We start from the raw sequence: 25,274 nt of genomic DNA, 5'->3' as shown, positions 1-25,274 counted from the left end.
TCTATATATTTTCTTTCATTTTCTTCAAAAAAAGCCAAGATATAAACAGACGCAGCAGATCAGCCCATTTACTTGTCTTCTACCACTGTAACCAATGGCAAATATTTAGGGGAGAAGTACAAAAGCAGAATAAGTAGTAGCAGTGGTGGTGGTAGTAGTAGTAGTAGTATAGAAACATAGAATATCCCCGGTTGGAAATCTGGGCCTGGTGTACCCAGGGTAATGTTGGTCCTTTTGGCTACCAGGGCACACTGCTAACTCAGATTCTAGTTGTAGTACTATTACAAGTAACAGTAATTCTCTAAAGAACTTTTTGAACCTCTGAAAAATGATGCATGTGATCTTTCACACTTCCCCCCCCCTCCAAACAAAGGCTTCATGCTTCAGCAAAGGACACAAACTGAGGATAAGACATACAAATTCAGGCTTCTCGATATAGGGATCTGAACAAGACTTAAATTTCTAAGACATTACAATTCTTTGCATACACTGCATGCAGTGATTGCTACTGTGTGGAAGTATACCACATTTAATATGCTTTCTGTTAGGTGGTATTTGAAACTGTTTTGTATCGTAGCACTGATACATACTTGAACAGAATCACAGAATAATATGGGGTAATAAGAGGTCTTTGGACCTCCTTTTTTTTTTCCCTGTTATCCCCTATCCTTTACAGTTATCTTCTGAGAAGAATCTAGCTCCATCCCCTCTATAACCTTCCATTAACGTAGTTGTAGATAGCAATAACATGCACCTTGCACTTTCCTTTCTGTGTTGAATTAATAAATACAAGAAATCATATGAAGCTTTGGTGAGATAAAGAATGGTCAGATTTTGGTGGTGGTGGTAGTACTGTTTTAAAATGAATGGTCTGCAGGTCTTCATTGTCTTGGCCAAGATCTGACTTGTTGCCATATTTCTGGAGGCTGGTAGAATAGTACCATCTCCCTTTCACTATTTGTTTGTAGATTGATATAGTAGGTTATTAACATCTCTTGAAAATATTTGGGAAAGAAATGCCAGAGCTCTGTCTGGATTAGTGTTGATTTAACTAAATCTGTTTTCATTTCTAAGATTTCATAGACCACATACTACGGGAATCTAAGCCTCTATTGCACTCTGGTTTCCCTTGAATTCCTCATAGAGATATAACATGCTAGAGCTATATTTCTTCTGAGTAGTGTATATTTCTTTCAGAAATTATGAGCTTTATGGTCCACCGTAGCAGGGAAGTAATTATAGATAACACTGAGGCTTTGAAGAAGTGCTGGGACTCTAGTCTCAGCTGGGATGCCTGTTACCTGCTAAGGAAGGATTTAGGCTGAACTACTTGAATATTGAAGCAACCATTTTACTTGAAAGTAATATATCTTAGTATGTTGTACTAACCTATAATCTTCTAGAACTATAAATAGTCTGCATATTTTTCTTGTAATTAGGTTTTCTTAATAATACACACAGATTTTATACATGCATTAGCCAATGTTTTCATGCAATTGATGGAAAATTTGCTATAAGAATATTACTTTTCTAGTTTAAATGAATGCCTTTTAAATAATTTCTTCTTAACATTTTTTCCAGCTCCTTGCGATGTTTGTTTACTTGTATTATATGTTTCCTAGCTGTTAAAGGTAAGTAGAGACGTCTCCACATCTGGGTAATTTGAGTTTGGTGAAGTACTTATCCACATTTTGTGGATTCAGAATTGCATTTTTAAAACATATTTTTGATCATTTTGCAGTAAATGTTCCATAAGTAGAGCTTCTCTACACAATTGTTTATGAAATGTGGAGTTCTGGTTAGGAAATCACTTTGTTTAACCAAGGAAGTAAATTATAATTCTCTCTGATGGTTAGAAAAATTGACTGGAATCATATATTTAATTTGAAAGATAATACGATGTTTTTTGTGAGATCTCTAGTTCATGGAAGATATTTGTCCAATTTAGTTCGTGTTTGTGTTCTTGTTTTTTCTTTTTTTTTTTCTTTTTTTTTTTTTTTTTTTTTTTTTGCATTTTCTTCTCAGGCATAATACTTTTAAATCCTCAGTTACATAACTGAAGCCTCAAATATACCTGCTTATCATTTCTTTTGTTATGATGTTTTGAAAGATTGAGGTGACAAGACATTTCTCTGGTGCATGGCAAGGATTGTCGCTATGAGATTCCAGATTATTTTAGGAAATTATTTGGGAATTATTTTTCTTTTCCTGAATTTGAGTTCATGAAACAGATGAAATAAATACAGAGACAAATGTTTAAGTCTTTAAACATGACAAAATTTTAGCAATGCAGCTGCCTCAGAAGAATAGATCACTCAACTTTATTGCTACTTGTTTTGTGCCATGTTCTAACTTGATTGCAGGTTTGTAGCTTTGGATGAAGTGCATATTATTTTCAAATACACAGAGACATGCCTAGAACACATAATAGGTAAGCTGGGAAAATAAATAAAAGGCTGTAGAACCAAAATCTATTGTCTGGTATCTTTTCAGAGCTAAGGGGTCCATTTTCTGAAGGCTGTCTTACTTTAAATGGCTTGCTACTCTTCAGAAGAGTTTTAAAAAATGTGAAAAATAATGTTTTCTCAGAAAAACTGGCACGAAGGAATAAGCAGATGTCAGCTGAATGTAAACCACTGGGTAATTGGCTTGCTGGAACTTTATTTATGTCAACATCAAGCCAGTTCTGCTGCATTCTTATTCCTAGCAAGTCCTTAAGATTAAGGTAAATTTTCTTATTCATTTAAGTTCAGCATTTAAAATATTAGCTATCTTTCCCACTATTTTTTTTTCCCCCCACTGGTTTTAGCTTATTGATTATTTGAGTTACTGCTTTAATACCTTTTTTTCTTTCACTAAGTTTTTGAGTCCTGACAATGTACATAATTTTTCATGGGAATGCAGTTGTGACTCACGAGCAGAACAAAAGACATGCATACTGCCAAAGGATCAAATCAGGAAACCTGTCCCCTTAAGAGAGAAAATCATTAACTGAATTTCTTATTTGAGTATTATTTCACCAAAATTGTCTTTTAGCTTGAGACTGACTTTTGGGATACTTCTTACGGTAGAAACCCATCCATCTCAAGTCATTCTGTTACAGTGCTAGAGTATTAAACTCTGAAGAATGCCTGCAGAACCTATGTGGTAATTCTCCTTTTCTGAGGATTTGGATTAGGTAATTTATTTTGTATCACTACAGTTTGTGTATACATAATGTGTGACTCCTTGCATCATGCCTTGTATTAACTATGTTGTTTAAACAAATTCTTGAACTTTAATCAGTCCGGCAGCAACTAGTGCTCTGATGTATGTGGGAGCATAATCAGGATTGTTATTTGCCTTAAAGGCTGCAAGAAGAGATGTATATATTTATATAATCATTAATATGCATTAAAAGCTTCAGCAGTTGAACTGAATTAGATTGTACTCTCAAATAACAGGAGGAGAATGGTGCTTTGTTATGCTTTATAGAGAGCTTGAATAGCATTTAGATAAATGCTAAAATTATATTTTTCAGAAGTTAAAAGTTCTTCATCTTTTTGAATGTGAAATACAAATTCATTGATGTTCCCCCACATACAGACTAATTTGAAGAATGTAAAGTACAGGGTCGTGATATTTTCAGAAGGGATACAACTTGTATCTAATATGATATTAATTCTATACTTCCTTTTAAATATGTCAAATTTAAGAATGTAAATGTTTTATGTTGCTTTAGGTGCAAATACATGAAGTCAAGTCTAAAAGTACATATTTTTAAATGCAATGTGATAATTCATTAAAAAATTAGAGAACTGAACTTCAGAGAAAATTGCCTGATCTATTGCACCCACCTGCATGAAAATAAACTAGTACAGGATGACAGAGCCAAATAATTTTTGTGTTAACAGAAGTACCCCTAGGAATAATTTTGAAGTATGATTTTTCATATAATTCTCAACTGTTATGAAAAAAACAACCAATACGTTCTTAAAATCTGTTAAACCAGATCTGCAGTGTTGTGATTAATGGGAAATCTAGGGAATTTGTGGAGCTATCAGGAAAACTACAGTTCCTTGTTCCACTGAGCCAAGACTTGCTCTATTAACATTGAGGGATATTCTGAGGAATTAGTGAATTTTATATTATTTGTTACTGATGAGTGCTTCTGAAGACAAAGTACAACACTTCAATGTTACAAAACTTCCTTTAGTTGTCTTATTAGACAGCAAACATGAACCAGAGTATAAGACTAGGACTGGGAGAAGCTGACTGCATCAAATCATGGGCTGCAAAGCTCTGTGAGATCAACAAAACAGTCCCTCAAGGCTGGTGGGATTTCAGCTGCATTGGCTTCTGCCACTAATTGAAATGCCAGGAAGGGATTGGAGTTTCTTGAAATGTTAATAGCTGTTTGGAAATCTTGCTCTCTCCGCTTAGCTAAACCAAAATGACAGCAGCAGTCTACACAAGTTTCTGTAGCTCTGTCAACTGATATTTGCAGGGATGTCATTTATACTACAAACTCTACTCTTGTTCTTATGAGAGAAGACAAATTTGGATATTTTATAAACAGATTTCCTTGACTGATATGAGAAAGCCTTTGTACTGCAGGCCAGATATATAAACAGCATTCAGAAATCTCCTTTAATATGCATACTTGACTTAACACTGGAAGAATAGTTTAAGCACTCCAGCTAAACCAGTGAAGGTTTGGCAGGCTGATAGAAGCTGCAACTGCAAGCACTGAAGAGTTTCACACCTCAGTGACAGGACAAGCACCTGTAAAGCAGTATAATGAGCTTGAAAGTAAAACATCTATGTTTTTACTAATGTTATATAGGAAAATTCTGCCCAGTGCCTCTGAGTTGTGTTTTATTTCCCTCCCCACTTGTAATACCTGACCATTGTTTCGTACTAAGAAGTCATTACATACCAAGGATCATCACCATGGAACTGTATGAAGGCAATGTAGCTGTGGATGTAAGCCTCATCTAGAGATGTAGCCAGAATATATAGGTGCAGACAAAATGTTATAGCAGAGCATAGCATGGGAAGGGCCTCACTGTCATCTGTATGCTGTCCTGTATACGTAGCTGAAAGCTATGTAGTCTCCTCTGAATCTTCTCCTCCTAAGGCTAAACAAATCTATTTCTCTTAGCCTTTATATATTTTGTGCTCTGCCCCTTGACCATCCTGCTTGCTCTCACTGGATTTACTCCAGAGTGTTTTTTGTTGTTTTTTTTTTTTGTGCACCCTGTGAGCCCAGAACCAGGCATAGTACTCTGCATGTGGTCACACAAGTACTGAATGCAATGAAGCTGGAATACTTAATCAGCATTCAGGTTGTGTCAATAACTACATTAATTCCTACATGTTTTGGAAAATATCTCTAGCTGTAATAATTATTTTTCCCTCGCCCTCCTCTTGAACAAGAAAAATCAAGTCACTCGCTAGTGAAAAGCTTGAAATCTGCAAGAACATTTTATTTTCTAGAATCAGAATAATTAAGTACACATGGTTCCTTTTTTATGGATACAATCAATATATGTCTTCCTCTTTCAGATGAGCTTTTTGGTTTTTGTCATATACTTGCTTAGCACTATTGACCATCAGCTTTCTGTTGTTAGGACTAATCCCCATTTCTCTCAGTGATGTTGATTTTGTTCTTGTTTACTTTCTGATTGATTCTTTCTGTGACTTATCTTCGTAAAATCATTGGAGAAACTATGTAGTGTGTAATTGCTTCTGGGCTATAGCTGTTTCTGAAAGAAATGAGATGGGTGTATCCTGTAAACTTGCAAATTCCAAGACAATATCACAGAAACTTTTTTATTAGGATTCATGATTTATTACTAATTTATTAACTATTCTGTACTAGATATCAAATAATGTTTTGAAATGGTTAATAAGTGACTCAGCTGTGAAATCCGTTTGATTTTGTGATACTCATGGAGCATGTTAGAAGACATTTATTTGAAATTCCAAGTAGAATGATGTCTGAGGCCATGTTTCAGACATTTGCGTACTCATGAAAACTTATTGGAAAAGAGAAATAAGTATATCGATCTCAGTGTCTTAATTACATGCTGGGAATTGACAGAATTCCATTGTTATCCTCAAGATGGTAGAAAACTCATTTCCCCATAACAGCTATTGTATCAAAAGATATTAAAAAGCATTAAGAGGGGAGATATTCTCCATGGCTTCTTAAGCTGACTTCATGTTGTATTTTGATTTTCAAGTCTCTATATTCAGAACAACTTACAAATTGTGAAGAAAAGGGATTAATCTGGGGTGATTTCTGCTTTTTGTGTATAAACTACACTGTGTTTGGGTTCACAGTACAAGCAGTTGTGTTGTCTCCTAGTTAAGAGAGTTCTGAGTGCATTCTGAAGTAAAATACATCTCCCTGGAAAGAATTAGTTTAACATGGTACTTAATACTGTACTTTTTGAGGGTATTTTGCCCAGAAAACACACAGAGGAACGCAGCACTCATCTTGTAACAGGTCAGATAGCTTCTACTTCATTTAAATGAGTGGCTTGGTATTGCAGCATTGTTAAGGTTGATTATTACTGAAGCTGTTATCTAGTATATGTGGTACAGATATGGACAGGTAATTTACGCATTTGTATTGAAGGCAAAGTGCTTAGCATGCTACTTAAGATTAAAAAGCATTTTTTTTGTCAATTGAATGCATTAGAAGGATTTTCACTATAAGAAAAAAGAACTGACAGAAAAATTAATGTACTTTGTGTTGTGTTCCACTTGTGTATAAAAAATGTATATTTGAGTGGGTAATCTTTCAATTTAGATAGAGCTTAACACAAGTTCTCCTTTTCCTCATATTTGAAAAGCATAGTCTTATGATTGTGACTCGTCAACCTGATACTATGACAGACTGTAATTTCTCAGATAAACTTGGGTTTACCGGGAGCACTGCAGAATTAGTTAGAAAAAGACTCTTACTGGAACACAGCACCTTTATTCTAAAATTAATAATTAAAACAAGAACCATAAAAATCATAAGTATAGGTCTATAGCTTAGAGGTAAGGATGTAATTGAATTTCGATGTCTATTATTTTGTTATGTAGTTCATTTCTCTACTTTAAAACCTGGTTATTTAAGCACTTAATATGTGAAACTGATAGTTGAGCTCAATTTTGGTAAAGTATAGAATTATGAATACTGTTGCTTTGTGGGGTGACTGAAACCATATTTTTATGTCTTGGATCTCTCACATAAAGCGTATACTCCAACTGCGTGCGCTGAATGAAGCTCTGCTCATGCTAGACTTTGAAGAAAAGAAACAATAAAGAACAGGAAAGATGGTCAAAGGTACAGGATTGTTTCTACATGAGAGTACACTAAACATTACAGTCTCAAAGCTTGTAAAAAATATACCTGGGAAAGATCTACTTTATTTGACACAAGCAGAAGGGGATATCCAGTGAAACCACCAGACATTATGTGCAAAACAAATGAAAGGAATGGATGGATTTATGAAGCAACTACTAAACATGATAGGCTATATGCAGCTTCTGGCTAAGGAAAGCCCCTTATCTGCTCTTTTCAAGAAGTTGGAAGAATCAGCTAGGGAAAAGCTTAATATCTAGTCTCCTAGAGGCCCTAAGCGCTGGCCTCTGGACAGGGAGAGTATGCTGGGCTAAACAGCCTTTTATTCAATTCTGTTCTCAAAACCATGGGTCTTTTACTTGATGAGCAACCCTGTGGCTTTGGCTGATAGCAAGATCTCTTTAGCATCCATCTCTCCATATAGTTGCTTCTTTCAGAGTCTTCGTGCTCTAGTCACATAGAAAGGCTGAAATGAAATATTGGTAGAAAAATAGAATAATTAAAAATAATAATAGTATGGAATAATAGTGTTGTTATACTCTGCAGAAGTGTATCTACAATAGCATTTAGCTGAGAAATTTTGTGTGGAAACAGAAAATATCTGCAGAATAGTTTTGATAGATTCCTGGTTGCTTCATCTTTTTCTCATCTGCCCACTGGCAGTTCTTCAGCATTCTCCTGTAGTTATGGTCTAGTCCAGTTTTCCTAGGCCTTGGAGGAAAGGCTGAAAACTTGTAATAGCAAAGGAAGAAAGAAATTGGAATAAACAGATGAAACTAGATGGTTATATAAAGGAGGCTAATGAAAAACATTTCAGGACTTTTCCTACTCAGAGAAACCCAGTGAAGGATAATTGTAACAGAAAGTACAGTTGTCAGACGGCTGTTTAGCTTTCACTCTTTTAAATACTTCACACAGCAATAGACACAGGGAGAATCTATTTTCTCTGATGCCTCTGAAAGAAGTTTCTGACTGTACAGCTTCTCTTATTCTTTTGTGGGCCATGTTTTCCTGTTTGAGACATCTTACAGTATCAAAATATGTATAATTAATGTACAGTATTATGTAAATGGAAATAATACATGTAGATTAGCTACATTAGCTGCCTGCGTTTCTTCATGTAGGTGTGTTACTTACACTTACATTCTCAAGGTGATTTTTGTTGCCTGCTATAAAATCTAATAGTGAAGCAGTTGAAAATCTTGATATAATTAACTCTCTTGCTTGGAGCATCAATTCCATGATGGGCCCTTCCTGAAGTATCTTCTGCCTCAAGTTGAAGAAAGCTCAGTTATAGTGGAAAAAAATAATTCTAGATGTTCCACTAGGTTTCCTACTTAAATATTAAGAGTATTAAATCTTCCCTTTACTAGGATGGAAACAGAGCTGGGGCACAGATCTACTTGCTTTATGTTGCTGTAATAAGGGATGCTGAAAATTTTGAGAGTCAATTACATCTTTAAAATATGTCAAAATCCCTCTTGATAGAAAGGTCAAGGGGTACAGCCTCATTATAGATACTTGCAATGCCCTGAATACCTTTATAAAATCCAATCTGTATGACACAGTATTAGAAAACAATAAAGATGTGACCAGGTGAACTAAAAGATTATGGGAGATTCAGGTACACACTTCTTTAAGGTATTTATTTGCCTCATTTTCCTATTACCTTGGTGTTCCTCAGCTAATGTTCATCTCTGGAATTAAAACGAGCACTGATACTTTCATAATCAAGTAACAAGGAAAGTAAAGAGCTATGCATAGAATCCCTTTTGCCTGCTGAAGTATTGAGGTGTGTAAGGTTAGATGCTTGATTCCAGCAGCATCAACAACAGGTGTTGTTAGGTTCCCTTTTTAAGCAATAAAGAATTTAGAACTGTTTTAGTGTAAAAAAGCCACATGTTGATCTAGCTTGATAGAAGATACTTCACAGGCATGCTTTTGAGTTGCTTCTCTCTGAACATCATGACTTGACTTCTTTAAAACATATGAAGGGGGTGAAATCACTGGTTGACAGACAATGTCAGCACTGTACTTCTTGAATGAAAATTATCAGTATGCTCCATGTTGAAGTCAGGGTTTTCTAGCAGCCAATTTGCAATGCCTACCATTTTACAGAATTGCCTTGTTGTTAGGCTTCTTCTCGAGGGAACTGGAAACAAAAGTTCAAACTCCAGTGTCTTGAAGGACTAGGGTCTGCATGAGTACTTGGGGTAAGGCCAAGTGCAAGGTCCTGCATCTGAGTTGGGGGGAATGTCAAGCACACATACAGGCTGGACTGAGAATGGATTGTGGGTAGCCCTGAGGAGAAGGACTTGTTGGATTGGCTGACAGAAAACTCAAGGAGCTCTTTTTTTTTTTACCATTTCCAGTTCCTTGTCTGTCTCTTAAAGTCTATCAGACTTTGTGCGCACTGCAGTCACTCAGCTCCCCCAGCTTGCCCTCTGGCAGAAGCCTCAGGCCACACAAAATTTTCTGAGGGGAACTGGACAGTTCTGCTGTTACTTTTGCTAGTGGTATTCTCCAAGAGCTTTATCTAGCTCTAGGCTTTCTCTGGCCCCACAGTCTATTTGCTCTGTCCTTCTAAAGAGACAACAAAACCATTTTCCAACCACTCCAGATCCCACTGTCTTTTGTTGGAGCGCCCCTGGTATTCACTGTCACTTAGATGGTGAAACTGTAAACAGAATTAGGGTTCAGAGTACTTCATTCCAAGAATTCAGAGATGTAACTTGTAAGGGGTTAGAATCATGTTTGGAATCACCCAGAATCCCGAAATAGCTGAGCTTGGAAGGGACCTCTGGTGGACATTAGGCCCAATCCCTGCTCAATAAGAGGCACCCAAAGCAGGGTGCCCAGGACCATGTCCAGGTGGCTTTTGAAGATGTCTGCAGTGGAGATCCCTCAGTCTCTGGGCAATTTGAGTCAGTGCTCTGTCACCTGCACAGAAAAGAAGTAATGATTATTCATGAGGAAAATGTATATAGAAGAACTTCCTGCATAGCAGTTCCTTAGGGTATCATGGGTTGAGCTTTAAGATGTAATTTTAAAGGCTGTCAATTAATAATGTGCCATAGATTTTATAACTTTAAATTAAAAGAAAATCAGGAAGTAAAACTATTTCCAGTTTCTATAAACCTTTCCCACATGTGAAAGTTCTTTTTAAATATTAAAACTATTTAAACTATAAAATATGATTTTGAGGGCACACAGAGAACTGGTTGTATCACTATGGAGAATTAATGAAGATTATTTGAGAGGGATTATTTTCCCCCCACAATTTTACCTTATCTGTTAAAATATTCATGTAAAAAGTTTGAACTGTTTTTGCTCAGTGTTTCTTTTACATTTCTGGGAATCAGTGTCTATTTCTGTCAATGCGTGATTAGGCAGAGGGAAAGAATTTCCTGAGAACAAAAGTATTATATTTTTAATATAGCAGTGTTTGATGTTTGAACATGTACTCTAGATATTTGTTTAGGTGTTTTTACCACGCCATACTTGCAGAATTTTCTTAACTGTTAGGTGAGAAGAAGCACCGTGATAAGTGTTTCTCTGCATGAATAAGTTGCAGAGAGAGAGAGAGAGAGAGAATGTTTAAGAGATCAGAGGCCAGAGAGTGGGTGTTGTATATAAGATTTTCTTTTGGAATTACCTGAAAGGAATAAGGAGCCTGCAGTTCTTATTATCTAGCAATCTCACTATTCAGATAGAACATCTTTGAGGAGTACAAGTTTCCACAGTACTTCCATCCACTTTTTACAATAGTCATTAATCACTGCTCTGTGAAAATGAGTGATCTCCTGACCCAGGTGCACTACATCTCCTCCTTCAGAGAGACCCTGAAAATAAGCTTTTAGTGACTCCTCAGGGCTACGATTTTCAACCCTCATTATCAGTTAACTCCTTGAAATATATAGCAAGTAGATACTATCTGTTTTAACTCATCTTTATTGTATGTGTACAGTTTAATTGCTAGTGATGCCACAGGCAATACTCAAGGTCTAGTCTCTGATTCCACATATTCACAGAGATTCACTGAGTTGTAATTAGATGAATAGGCTGTGGTTCCAGAATAAAAATCTTGCAGTTTTCTAAAAATTGCTTGGAATCTGTTAGATTTTGTACAGTTCTGGAATAAGATGAATTTGCAAAAAAATAAATCTCAATAGGTATTCTGAAACAGTGAAAGACCTGTGGGTTTTATGGGGAGGAACCACCAGACAAATAAAACTTGGATTTGACCGGAAGTACAGAATTAAAAAAGCTCCACAGACTTGTTTTAGTTTTCCATAATGTTCTCTCAGACCTCAGTTCACAGCTCCAACTATGCTGCTGCTTCTCTATTGTGAACCAGAGCCATAGCAAACTAGACTAACCGTCCAGCCTCCCTCTACTCAGGGCATGGATTTGTTATTACTTACTTGCTGAATGATGTTACTGGGTGCTAACACAGGAGGTTCACCCCCCTGCAGAATCATGATAAACTCCATCCATTGATCTAAATAGGCCAAACAGTATGGGTTTGCAAAAATATGAAGCATAGTTTTCTGTTTTCCTGACTCAGTCCTACAAACTAGTAATGCAGAATGAGAAATGTACATCTTGGGAATCCAGGCAGTTTGGTGCACAGAAGTACTTGGAAGATAAGTAGGGGTGACTTTGGCATTGGTCCCAGTAGAGCATCAATCTGTGCTGTGGAGCAGAGTAAACAGAGCAGAGAAAGGAAGGCTTCCTTGCACCATTAGCAATGGTTTATCTGCAGCTTATCTGCCTATAGTCTGGGAATTAAATTTTTATATGCAGATTGTTCACGCTAGGATTATATGTCTTTTATTCCATTTCTCTCTGGTTAAGTAAAGGGTGATTGCCATAGTTAAGACGGAATAGGATCTGGCAGTCTAAGCAGAAATTCAGTGACTTTATTGCTTATTCACAACAAAATTAGAGCACCTGCCCTTTCTTTCTTTGCACAAACATTTTCCTAGGATAATGCAAGAAATGTGATTATGATTTAAAATGGATCTTTCAGAAATATACCCCTTTGTGTCAGATACTTTTCTGTTCCAAGGGAATTCAGTAAAAATAACCATACCACAACACTGTCTTTAATTAAAACTCACTTCACTTCCATATACTTCCTACACTGAAGTATATTCTCCACTGTAACGCTTTTCTTCGCTTCCTTTTGTGCAACTGAAGTAAAGTCCTTTCATGGAGTTTAAGAAATAAATTTTTCCTAAAGAGGATGTAACAAAGACCTTTCTGCTTTCTTTTGATGCCCTTTACTCATGTTTTCACTAGCAGACTTTTTACAGTGGATGTCGTGCATGGAGCCCTATAGCCAGTATCACAGTCACCACTTTTCTTTCCTGACTGTGCCTCATTCTTTTATTCTCTTCTCTCCTCCTCTGCTTCATCTTTTTTTTTTTTCTCTCCTAAAGCTTTTTTTTCTCCTTCTTCTTTGTTCTGTCATTTCATTGATCCATGCTCAAGTAAAATCCCACATAAAGAAACAATCGCATCAACTTTCATCATTCCCAACCCAGAAAAGGCATGAAAGTGATAACATTGTACATTATATCGCTTTACTGGGCTTTTTTTAAAGTATCAATTACTTAAAATCTGTTGGTTTTTTTTTCTGTTTTATCAAATGGCTTCCAGAAAGAGCTACGATATTAATATAACTCTTAAAAGGATATTTTTAATGAAAACAAAATCTTACATTACATTCATATTTGTTTAGACATGTCCTTAATTATGAAAAGTAAACAACTAAATTCTATTTTAAATGTGTGGAACATTGTAGTGTATGTAAGTAATTATTTAATTTGTACATGTACTCTATTTCCAAGGCAACTATATTATTAATGCTATTTTAAGAACAAATGAGTGTAAAATTGCAGATGTCTTTGAAGGAACAGACTTCATTTAGGCAGGAGGTGGTAATTGAAATAATTGAACCTCACGTTGTAGTTAAGTTTGCCTCCTCTTTCTTTTAACAGTCACAAAAGAATATGGAATTGAGTCCTTTAAACTTCGAGATGAGATTAATTTCCTGTCAACGTACCTAAGATAAAGATAAAAGAAGGAAGAGAGCTTGAAATGCTTCCATATTCTTCCTCCCAGAACAACTTCTGTGAGATCTGCTTTTTCTGACAGTATTTGCCTTTTGGATATGTAAAAAGACTAGGCTGCAGGGTGTCGGATACTTGCAAGCCCTAAGAGAACTCTCATTCCCTATTGGACTGTTGGTGCAGCTGTGCTGCAATGGCTGAAGAAATCTTCTCAATTAGGATTTTTCTTTGCCTTAATGTCATAGAATGCAGGCTGTCAGCACTCACTGGTATGGCTCTAAATACTTCAGCAACAGTCAGCTGACTGGAAGTAGTTGATACAGTGGCTCAGTTTCTTGCTGAGGACTTGCAGCATGTGGGTAACATCTCCTGTAGAAGAAGACAACTTAAGTAATTCATGTTAACTAATGATGGTGTGGTCCCTGTAGGCCCCTACCTGAGGATGAACAGGTAGGACTGTGGAGAGGGAATGGAGATGGGTTGTTGGTCAGCACACAAGACTGGGAGAACAGGGGTTTTGGAATGAGGAGGAGGTCACAGAGGTGACAGAAGAAGGTATGAAAGAATGAGTCATGGTATCTCCCCTGGGATAGTGCTGAGATCCTGCAGACTAATTTAACAAAAGTAATTGGCATATTTGTGTTTGTTGTATACATTCCCAGCTCGAAGCCCCCAGCTGGACAATACTGTTATTCATTCATCTTTTTTAAATTATGTTGTGTGAGGTCCCACTGACTTTCTCTACATCTAACATTGGGGTAACATAATAGAACTTTGCTAAAATGAAGTTTGTTGAATAACAATTTCCTTGTCTGGTTCGTACAGCACAGTGTCCATGCAGTACATCTAAACTGTTGACAAGTTCTATTCCCCTGGGAAAAATGAGTTGCTTTAAAGTTATTAAGATTTCAGTGTGAAATGTGAAATGCTGCCCTACCACGAAAAAAAAATCTGATTGACTTTGTGTAGCTTTCTGACTGATTGTTCCAAAGACAAAAGGAAATACTTTTGAGAAAAATGAGGGGATTGAGAAGAGAAAGAATATTTCTGCTGATTGTTATAGTTTTGGCATTTAGTCATCTGTCAGGATGTTCTTGCTTAGAGGAAAAAAAAGAAACTTTTATGCATGAATGTAGAACAAACCTCAATATATTCTTTCCTACTTGTTCTTGCCTATTTTCATTTCTGTTAGTTTATGTGGAAATGTGTATCTTTTTAGTAACACGTAACAATTCTAATTATACACAGAGGGAAACCACACCCCCTTTTAGTTGTATTTCTAGAAAGCACAAGTCCAGTACAAGATCCAGTGAACCTATATTGGACTTTTCCATTGTTTCATTCACTCTTCTCAATGTTCCTCTTCCACTGAGTATATGCAACTCTGCACTCCTCCCTCCATTGTGCTATGAAACAAACATCCTCTCTCTTCTTTAGAGGAGGAATGTCAGAATGTGAGTACTCACTGCTGATAAAGCGATAAATGTATGTACAGATTTGAGGGATTTCTCTTTGCAAACAGTGTCTTTTTTTTTTTTTTGAGTCTATAGCAAATGACCATGGTAACGTATATGGCTAGGATGGATGATAAAACTTTTGAAATGTACATCAAACTTCAACAACATCTGTGAAATACTACTCCTGTTTAGATAAAACTGTTTATTCCTTAGCTAGTGAGTGTTTCTCACTAGAAAAACCAGCTGGCTGACTTGATTCAGATAGTTGTGAGGATGATGATAACTTCTTTGCTGGAAGACTGCAGTACTAGCATGCTCCAAGCTGAACAGATACATGCCATGTTTTATTTAGAATGATTTTTAATCATATTGACCTAGAATAGCCAGGCAGACCTAACCAAGGCACTTTTGAGACCCCTTTGTCAGAGTGCTTTTAAACCATTCAGTTTATATCATTTTACTTCATGTGGGCTTTGGCTGACTTTCATAATTAGATTCACTTTAGTGGTGACAAGTTTTCTTCTTTAGCTTGGCAACGTAAAAGATTGACTTTCAAATAGAAACATTTTACCTATACTCAGCTTTTGTGAACATTTTACCTATACTCAGATTTTGTGAAATCTGTATTTTAAAATTGTGGTTTGAAGTATAACTTTGGAGTTCACACAAAAATGAGTTTAAAAATGGGGAATATTCAGCTAGCTGAAATAAGAAAATAAACAGCTGAGCATTGAGTAACAGCTTGAATTTTCCTTGTATTATTTTCATATTTGCTGAATATTCTTTTTTAATGTTACACATTCAGCTATGGATTTTCATTTTTTAATTTCATTCTTCAGTAGTGTAGAGGGAAGAAATATCTTAAAAATGCTGTGTTTTTTCCTTTGTTAAGGTCTGGAAAGGCATACTTCCATGAAACTCTAATAGTCTGTGTACTTGAAAATTCAGATCACAAATTATACTAATTAAATCAAACAAACAATTCTCTACATCCTTCCACATAAACACAGGTCCCTTCACCCGCACTGGGTAAAGAAACAGAGAATCAGAAAGCCTTCTCATCAGAAGTATTACTTTATCTGCCTCATTTATGTAAGAGTTATTTGGGCTGCAGGCATTATAACTAGAAAAATGCATTTATTTACATCACAACTTCTCTTAGATTGTTAGAATTCAGTTATAATAGGGACTTCTGGGAATCTAGAAACTGGTAGCTACAGGCAATTCTGTAAAAGTTTGTAAATTCCTCTTGTCATACAGTTCACCCAAATTCTCTGCATCTAGCCCTGCATGACCTCAACAGGAAGTAAATAAATTCTCTCTTCCTGTGGCGTATCTGGAGAGTTCAACTAAGATGGTATTTTACCTACCTAGGTTATCCAGTTAAGGTAACATTACATTGCCTGGCAATTCTTTAAAATGTTGATGAACACCATCTCTAATTTACCTCCTCAGACACCAAGAGCTTTGAGTGGGAGAGAATGTGATATGAACCAGTTTATGAGATTAGGAAGGTTTACACTTAGTATGATTATGAAATAAAATGTTGGTGTAGATGATACATTCCTGGAGGGGAAGAGAGGTGAATGATATCTGTACTGATAGTTTTGTCATTTCCTGTGTCTGAATCCTAACATTTGAATGGAAACTTCAACAATGCTCTTTTAACATAGATTCTTTTGTGTACCATTATTTTTTAATTTTAAAGTCTAGTTGTAGACAATGCATTTGTTTAATTTGCTTCAAGAAAATAGGAATCTGCTTGTGACTAATTTGGGGTCGTATCTTCTTCATTTAGTGAGGAGTAGAGTTTTAGTTCCTCCCTGCAAGCAGCTAAGCAACACAAATGCTTGCTCATTTACTCCCCTCACCTCTTCTCCCAGCTGGATGGGAGGAAGAAATCAGAAAGGCACAATTTGGAGTACTTATGGGCTGAGGTAAAGACAGCTAAATAAGAAAGAAATAATAAAAATAAAGAAGAATAAGCAAGAGATACACAGCACACCCAACAGTTTGGGTTACATTTGACCCTGAAAAAAAAATCTTAATGAATTCAAATTTACTTTTTCAGATTCTGTAGACATGGAGATTTTGAAGGACTGACAATACCAAAAAATCATAAAATAATGAAACCATTTTGATGTAGAGGAATAAGCTATGGTTCAGATCCCTGTGCACTCTTAAGATGTGGAGTGTAGCTTTGCCATTTAAATGTCAAATAGATAAATTTCTTCTTCACATATTTCTTCCATTGTACAAACTGTTTTTGTTAAGTTAGGTATAAATATCTGGAAAAGGGCATTTCCTTTACCACAGCATCCAATCAGTCCATTCTGTCTGCTGCTTTGGAAAGGCTGTGGGCTTGCCAAATGGCTGTGGTGCTGGAGTCTTTAGAAGTTGCCCTGTGTCTTGGGCACTACTGTATAATCCTCAAAAGATTGTCAATAGGTACAGCTTACTGTTTTTCCTAGAAGTTCCTTCAGCTCTTTGGGAAGCATTCTTTATTAAAAAGCATGTTTATATCTCATATATGTTCCCCCTAACTTGGCACCAATGTACAAATTCTTACACCTGTCTAGAAAACAAGAGTGGAGTTTGGCTACTCTACCTGTAAGTCTCTGGGAGCTGTATGTAAGTATCTCATTCACTGGAGCCCAGTAAAGGCTGCCCAGAGTACTCACCAGCCTGGCTCCTTCCCACCAGACTGGATTTGGAGCCCCTGTAGCCATCTCACAGGAGTGGAATACTTAAGCTTAAGCATAGTTTATTTGTTTATAAAGCAGTTTTGATTTGTTTATTCAGGTGTCACTGGAATACTCCTTTGGGACATAAAATCATTTCACTTTGTCTGTCTGGGCCATTTTTGCCCACCGGGAGGTGAGGATTACTTCAGGGGTTGCAGTGGTTTGCATTATTGAACATTCACAGGCCTCCTTTGACAGTCTGAAGTATTTTATCATCTGCAGTTTGTCATGTGATAAGATTCAGTTCCATAGTTAAAATATTGCCTGCTGATTCATGATGGCCAGTAAGTTGCCTCCTTCAAAACTTCAACAGAAGAAAAGAGAAGTGATTATCTTTTCGTAGCCTCTGTGGGTCATGCAATTGATTTGGAGTTGCACTGCAATCATTTTCTAGTGTGGTGTATTGACCTAGCTGTAGGAATGTTTCTTCTTGTTTTGGTATGTTTTAATATGAGTCTGCTAGCAAAAAATAAGCCAGAAGAGAGGTATACAGATGTCTGCAAACCTTTCAAAGTTTTTTTCAAGTAGAAATTTGAACTAACAAGAATAATATTCTCAGATAATCCTAGCCAGATGTTACTGAAAGTCAGGGAAATGGATGTATCTTAAAATTCAGCTACTGTCAAAATAATGATGCTATTTCAGAAATATCTTGGATGTTTTTTTCACCCAAGCTATGGATAATTTAAGCTGATTTTCTTTATTTAAGGTATGTAAAAAGTACTTTACTGCAAAACTTTTAATGATTTTTGAATTGGAGGATTCTTGTTATTCAGAAGAAGAAATATTTCAGAAAAATATTTCAGGCATTGCTTTGCAGTACATTTAGCCAAATGTACTTCTGTAGCCATTTTATCCAGAATTTCCATGGGAAAACTCTAAGCATGCTGTCTCTCATCATGTCTCCTGTATGCTATTACACTTGCACAAAATGCATCTTTGTTGGTAAGGAACTGACTTGAAACTAGGTTTTGTGAGTAAGTTATCTACCAGCTATAGGATAAATTTTATTACCTTTCTAATGCAAAGTATGTAACACTTTTCTACAAAATATATTTATGTTAAGAAGAGAGATTGAGAACAATTTTCTGAGAAATATACTGAAAGGTGGTAAAGATACTCTCCTAGGATAAGGAAGTTCAAATCCCACCAAAAAGAATGTTTTTGAACATAAGTCTTGCATCTGAATGAAAGGTCCTGATTTTGGGCCTCTGGGAGAAAAAGATATCACATCTTTTCCATTAATTCTTTGAATGCCTTCTAAGTCTTCCCCATCTAAGACATAGATATGAAAAAAAAAAGAAAGAAAATGGAAAGAATAAAAACTTTTTTCTGGTTCAAGTTAAGAGAAAAGCAATTCATCCTGAAATTGAGAGGAAAAAAAAAGAAATTGCTTTATTTACTTTGTTTAAGAAAAAAAAACATTTGGATATTTCATAGAATCACTGAATCATAGAATTATCTAGGTTGGAAAAGACCTACAAGATCATCCAGTCCAACCATTTGATCCAAATGTATCTTTTTTTTCCACCTGGTTTTATAATTCATTCATTAAAATGAAAAAAATTGTTTGTATGTAGAGGCAGAATCATAAATTAACAAGCATAGATGTGAAATGAAGAATAAATCATAAACCAAATAGTCTAGAATGTTCTTGATCTCACAATTAACAGGATGAGAGAGTTGGAGATGTAGCTTGAAAAGAGCCATGCTACTTCAGTTATTCTACTTTACAGCATCCTCAGGATGAATGGGATAAAACAAGTATTTCTCAGAAAGTCTGTGGCAATAATTGGTAATTTAATAAAGCACATCTGCAGCTTGGGAAAGTTCCTTCACAAGTGCATTAACAAGAAACTGTACCTCTATCACAGTTATAAATAGCCTTAGATTATTTCATTTTTATCAACCATACTGAAGGATTTGTAGTACTGAAATCCATAAAAAATGTGTAGGGGAAAATACTTAAAACCTGTTTAATAATGGAACTTAAAAATCCTCAAAATTTAAGGTTCTCACAATTTGTCCCTAAATCTTTTATCAGAAGTGAATAAAGGATAAAAGGTGGCTATCTAATGAACAAGGCTCACTGTCTTTATGTAAACTTCCCATGTTAGCTTCTCAAGCATAGTTATATATGCAGAAGCATGAATATGGATTAAGAACCATTTCATTTTTATTTTTGAAATCATGAGCATTCATGTATGGGTATCAAAATATGTCATCTTACACAGGAAATAACAAGATTCTGTGAAATAAATTTAATTATTTTTGACACTGTCTTTTAAAACATGGAATACAGAACAGAATATCTCAGATTTCAGCACATAGGAGTGATTATGATTTTCTCACCCAAATTTAGTTTGATTACATTTTCACATTGTAGGTCAGATTCCACTTCATCCTTGGCTTGACCATTGAGCACAATATCTACCTTTTGCTGACAGTGCAGCTGTGTATCTCTGTGATAGATCACTCATTTAAAATAAGGATGCACGTGTGCTTGAGAACATTACCAAAATAACATTGTATATCACCAGAAGCTAATAGGATTTATGTATTAACCACCTGCCTCTTTGTTACTACCTCATGTTCTCCTGATGTAGGGAAGTATTTAAATTTATTTTTTTCCTCTGGGATTTATGCTTTCTTAAATTGTTCCTTATATTAGCAAAATTCTTTTCATATTATTCATACAAAACTTCCATTGCTTACATTATCTATGCAGCAGCCAAAAGTGAGCAGAATGTACTAGTACAATGAGTAAAGAAATCTACAAAGACTTGCTCTATAATTTTGACATCCTACCAAACTTGAGAATAACAAATACTGTGATATGCAAGGTAAAAAGAAAAGAAAGTCAGGAGAACAATATATTGTTATTTACATATGGTACATTTCTTGAAGATTTCAAAAATATCATTGAGCTTAGATAGACTTACAGATGGAAAAAATGGCTATACAAAGTCTTCTTGAGATATGCACCATGAGTCAGAGAAGAACAAGGCAGCGCTCTTCAGTGTATAGGAATTTTTGAGAGAACTGTAGGAAAATGCCAGGTAATGAGGAGAGGTTATAGAGGGCGGTGGAAGTTTGTGAGGATACTTATTTACATTTCTGCATACACATGACAAGAACAAGGAGATGCTTTTAAAAAAGTTAATAGAAGGAACGCGAGTAGCCATTGGCACAGGAAAATGTGAGTTTTGAACAGAAGGGTAGCAGGTGACTGAAAATAACGTATGGACAATAGCATATCTTTACAGAGTGTTGAAAAAAAAGGAAATTAATATTGTCATGGTTTTGTGATTTTTGTTGTCAGTATTCCACATCATAACATCATGTAAAGCACTGGCAGTTAAAGAGTTAACGTCCTGGTTTCTGCGGACTGCTCTTTCTAGGCGCTTAGTTCTCGGAGAGGGAGGGGAGGAGCTGCATGCCCCAGGGGTCTTTGCATCTGGAGTACGTAGGTGAAGCCGCCTGGCAGAGGGAGAGTTTCTTTCTTTCTTTGCTACGGAGGAGGACGTGGTCCCCCTGCAGCTTACAGAGTAGGGGCTCAGCTTTGGACTCTCTCACTGTTTGATTTGTTGACCTCAATTCCAATATAATATTTAGTAAATTAACGTTCCTCCTCAGATCGTTGCCGCTGTTTTTAGACCCATCTACGATTCCCCTACCCTTTCCCCCTTTTCCTTTTTTTTTTTTTTTTTTTTTATTAAGGGGAATTAATGATTAAATATGGGATCGTTTTTGATTTTTTTTTTTTTTTTTTTTTTAGGGCGTGGGTCTGCCGCATTAGTCACGGGACCGGTCCGGGCCAGCCCGTAAACCACCAACATTTTTTGTTTTTCCCTCTTTTTTTCCAGACTGGTGGGCCTGTGGGCCTGCTGTCCCCCTGTCACGGACACAGATCCATAGATGACACCATGACAAATACGAAGCAGATGCAGAAGGTGATGCCAGGTCAGAAAAGGTACTTATGAAAGGGGTAATTGAGAAGCAAATTGAACATGACAGAAATTATAGTAAGGGAAACCTAGAAAAGAATGGGTGTACAAGTAACTAGGTAACAACAAAAAGTTAAATTTCATAGTGGTAGCTATATATGTTCATTTTGAGTTCTTAAATATTATATTTAGTGGATATTATTCCTTGTAGATAAAGACTTGTTGACTTGGTAGAAACAGCAGTGCTTAAAAGTATTGCACAATAATTTAATATTAGGAAAAGTGATTTCTGAAGCACACTTACGTAGTAGATACGTTTAGCTGTACTCACTTTCAAGAACTGATGGAGGATTTTTCAGTCCTAAAGCTGTCATATCTATTTAAGCTGTCTAAAGCTGTCATATTTGTTGACCGAGATAAGCTCATTGAGTGGGCCCAGGTGAACCTTTGGAGGTTCAATAAATCCAAGACCCAAGGTCTTACACCTGGGTCGTGGCAACCCTCATTATCAATACAATCTGAGGAATGTAAGGATGGAGCACTGCCCTGCTGAAAATAACTGACTTGGGGGTACTGGTCGATAGTAAGCTGGATATGAGCCAGCAGTATGCCCTCACAGTTGCATCAAAAGAAGTGTAGTCAGCAGCTCGAGGGAGATGATCCTGCTCCTCTGCTCTGCATTGGTGAGACCTCACCTGGAGTACAGCGTCCAGATGTGGAGTCCTCAGTACAGGAGATGTGAATCTGTTAGAGCGTGTCCAGAGAAGGGCTGGAAAAGTGATCCAAGGGATGGAACACCTCCCCTGCAAAGACACACTGAGAGAGCTGAGGCTGTTCAGCCTGGAGAAAGGAAGGCTCCGGGGAGACCTGAGAGGAGCCTTTCTATATCTAAAGTGGGGCTATAAGAAAGAAGGGGACAGACTCTTCAGCAAGGTCTGCTGTGATAGGACAAAGGGAAATGGTTTCAAACTGAAGGAAGGAGATTTAAACTGGTTATAAGGAAGAAGTTTTTTACAATAAGAGTGGTGAGGCATTGGAACTGGTTGCCCAGAGATGTGATGATAGTCCCGTCCTTGGAGTCATTCAGGGTCAGGCTGGATGGGGCTCTGAACAACCTGATCTAGCTGCAGATGTCCATGTTCATTGCAGGAGAGTTGGACTAGATGATCTTTAAGGGTCCCTTCCAACTCGGAAGATTCTATGATTCTATTTAGACCATGAGTAAAAGGAAACTGTCTAGCTGGGGACATCAATAGTGGTAAATATGAACTAGTGAAATATACTTTCTATCTTCAGTTCACTATCTTTTCAAAGATATCAAATAATCATTTGCAGGATTTCTGTCATTTGACTGTATTCAGTCCTTACAGCCTGCTGGTCCTAGAAAAGGCCTAGGATCCTATTGGCTCAGGCCTGTGTAGAGCTGAAAGTAAAAATAAGTCCTTGTCCCTAAAAGCGTGTGATTTAACCATGATCTCTAGCTCTTTGTTGCTGTCCCTTATTGTCTTTGATGGTTCCTAATGCTCTTTTTATGTGCCTCTTGAGGTTAGTCTTTAGGAGCTAACCTCTCAGATCCGAATATGACAAATCGTTTCTGTGAAGAACTTTGAAACACAGCCAGATACTGTTCTAGATGATACTCTGTTAAGAAGAATATTAATTTAGTGACAGTTTCCAGGCTGCACAAGCCTGTAATTTCTGTGCAAGATACAGCATATTCTGAAAAAATTACATGATTTCAAAAAGGCAAAAATTCTTGAGAATCCAACTCCCTTCCAGTATTTTTCTAGTGATTATTTAGGCTCAGATTGATAAGTAAACTTTAGCATGAACTTTATCTGTCATTGTTTTCCAGTTGCTGGATCTCATTTTGCCTTTTTAAATTGCTGTTGCAAGGGGCTGTAAGGCAGGAATCCTTGTCTTACGGATATTTGTAGACATCAGTCGAATTATAAACTTGCTTTCTAGTTGATAAACTAATGAGAACTTTTAATTTTCTATATTAAAGTTTCTTCTTCAAGAACTTTGTTGAATCCTTTTTAACTTTTACTAAGTTTTTTTTTTTGAAGCATATACACTACATACCATGACATAATATTCCAGAAATGGTCTCACTATTACTCTTTACAGAGATAGGTGCCAGCTCTTCAGTAATCTATTTGCTAGATTAAGCATCCAGGAATCAGTCATTTCCTTATCTATAGCACTGGGTGTTGATGTTACATTAGGTTATCTACTATGATCCCTGAGTCTCTTTCAGTGTAACTGTGTTTCAGATTGTGGTCTCTCATTTTTTTTTCAGATCTTGTTTCTCTCTGCACATCGCAAGTTCTTCAAAGAACATGTCTTCTGAAACAATCTGATTAATGTGGAATAGCAGCTCCATACAGTTGTTACTGCTAATTTTCATGTTATTTTCAGACTTGATATGTATAGAGTGTTTATTTATTACACATTTTCACTGCTGTTTGAAGTAGTAAGGGAGACGAAATGCAGATGAAAACAAATGGATTAAATTCAAGTGTGTGATGCAGCTACTGCTTCCTGTTTGTCCTATAGCAGAACTTGCTGTTACAAATGGGAGGACTGACTAGTTCCTGAGCTGAAGCATTTACAGATGAACGTACTAAGGTAACTGAAAAAGTGTATCAGCTTACTTGACTATGTTAGATTATGAACTGCAGTGGGTTTGGAGCTGTTGTCTAGCTTCAGCACCTTCTTGTCTAGCAACAGCACTTACTGTCCGAGCAAGGGTGTATATCTTGCATCTTCAGCCTCTAAGTTGAATCCATCAATGTTCACAAGTCAAAACTGCAAAATATGTAGTTGTAAAGTTTTAGGAATAATAACATAAGGTGCATTGTTTGCTGTAAGTGCTCCTTTCATCTGGAAAGGATAATAGCATTTTGTACGATTCTGTTGTGGATCTTAGTGTTGAGGTATGATGAGGATGAGAGTAGTTTTCTGTGAGGAGACAGTGATAGAATGCGTTAAGGCCATGGGATTGTGCTTGCACTCTGTGGAGAAAAATATGTAGTCAGTAAACTTGGCTTTGAACGCTCTCTGTCTGAATGCAAAAAGACTTTCTTTCCATTTCATTTGAGGCACGGAGGATTCATAATGCAGTATCTGCCAGGTGCAAAGACATGATTTCACTGGTCAAAGCTGTTAAGTCATCCAAGTGCTAATGAAGTAGACCTCAAGGTTCTCTTAAAGACTGCTTAATTTCCATCATTAGTGATTAAGTACATGAAGGTTCTTAAGAAAATTGTGACTTCAGAAGGATGAACAGAAAAGCTGTGTATTTGCATGTGTCTATATACAAATGCTTCACACAGTCCGTGTGAAGGCTGTACTTTTTGATGCTTTATGCAACAGCATTTAGAACATGAAATAGGGAATTCTAAAGTGAGAGGAGTATTTTGGAAATGTGCAACTAGTTAGAGGCTAAATTAGAACTATGTTGGCCAACAGTGATGATAATTGGTTGTAAATATATATAGACATTTTAAATTCAGTTTAGAATAAATGTACCCTATAAAACTTGACATCTTCAATAAATTCACAACACATTTAATTAGTCATAGAGATACTTCCATGACATGATAAAATTCTCCTTAAAAAACCAACACAGTTGCTAAATAATACTTGATGGTATTTTCAGTTATTGAACATTATATAATTTGCAAATGACTTCAAAAATTCTT

The 25,274-nt window shown here is 36.3% G+C and overlaps 1 long non-coding RNA gene across 2 annotated transcripts; it reads left to right on the top strand.

Moving 5' to 3' along the window:
- LOC110396870 lies at positions 1,603–25,216 on the top strand. 2 transcript variants are annotated; one of them, XR_002437330.1, is made up of 3 exons: positions 1,603–1,631; positions 21,487–21,593; positions 23,870–25,216. It is a non-coding gene; the product is annotated as an uncharacterized LOC110396870 (long non-coding RNA). The 2 variants fall into 2 exon arrangements; XR_002437329.1 differs by lacking the exon at positions 1,603–1,631 and adding an exon at positions 13,756–13,869.

Source organism: Numida meleagris, chromosome 3 (assembly GCF_002078875.1).
Source record: "Numida meleagris isolate 19003 breed g44 Domestic line chromosome 3, NumMel1.0, whole genome shotgun sequence".
In the NCBI taxonomy this organism is placed as follows: Eukaryota; Metazoa; Chordata; class Aves; order Galliformes; family Numididae; genus Numida; species Numida meleagris.
Note: the sequence above shows the minus strand (reverse complement) of the source record. Positions and strands in the feature narration are given on the sequence as shown.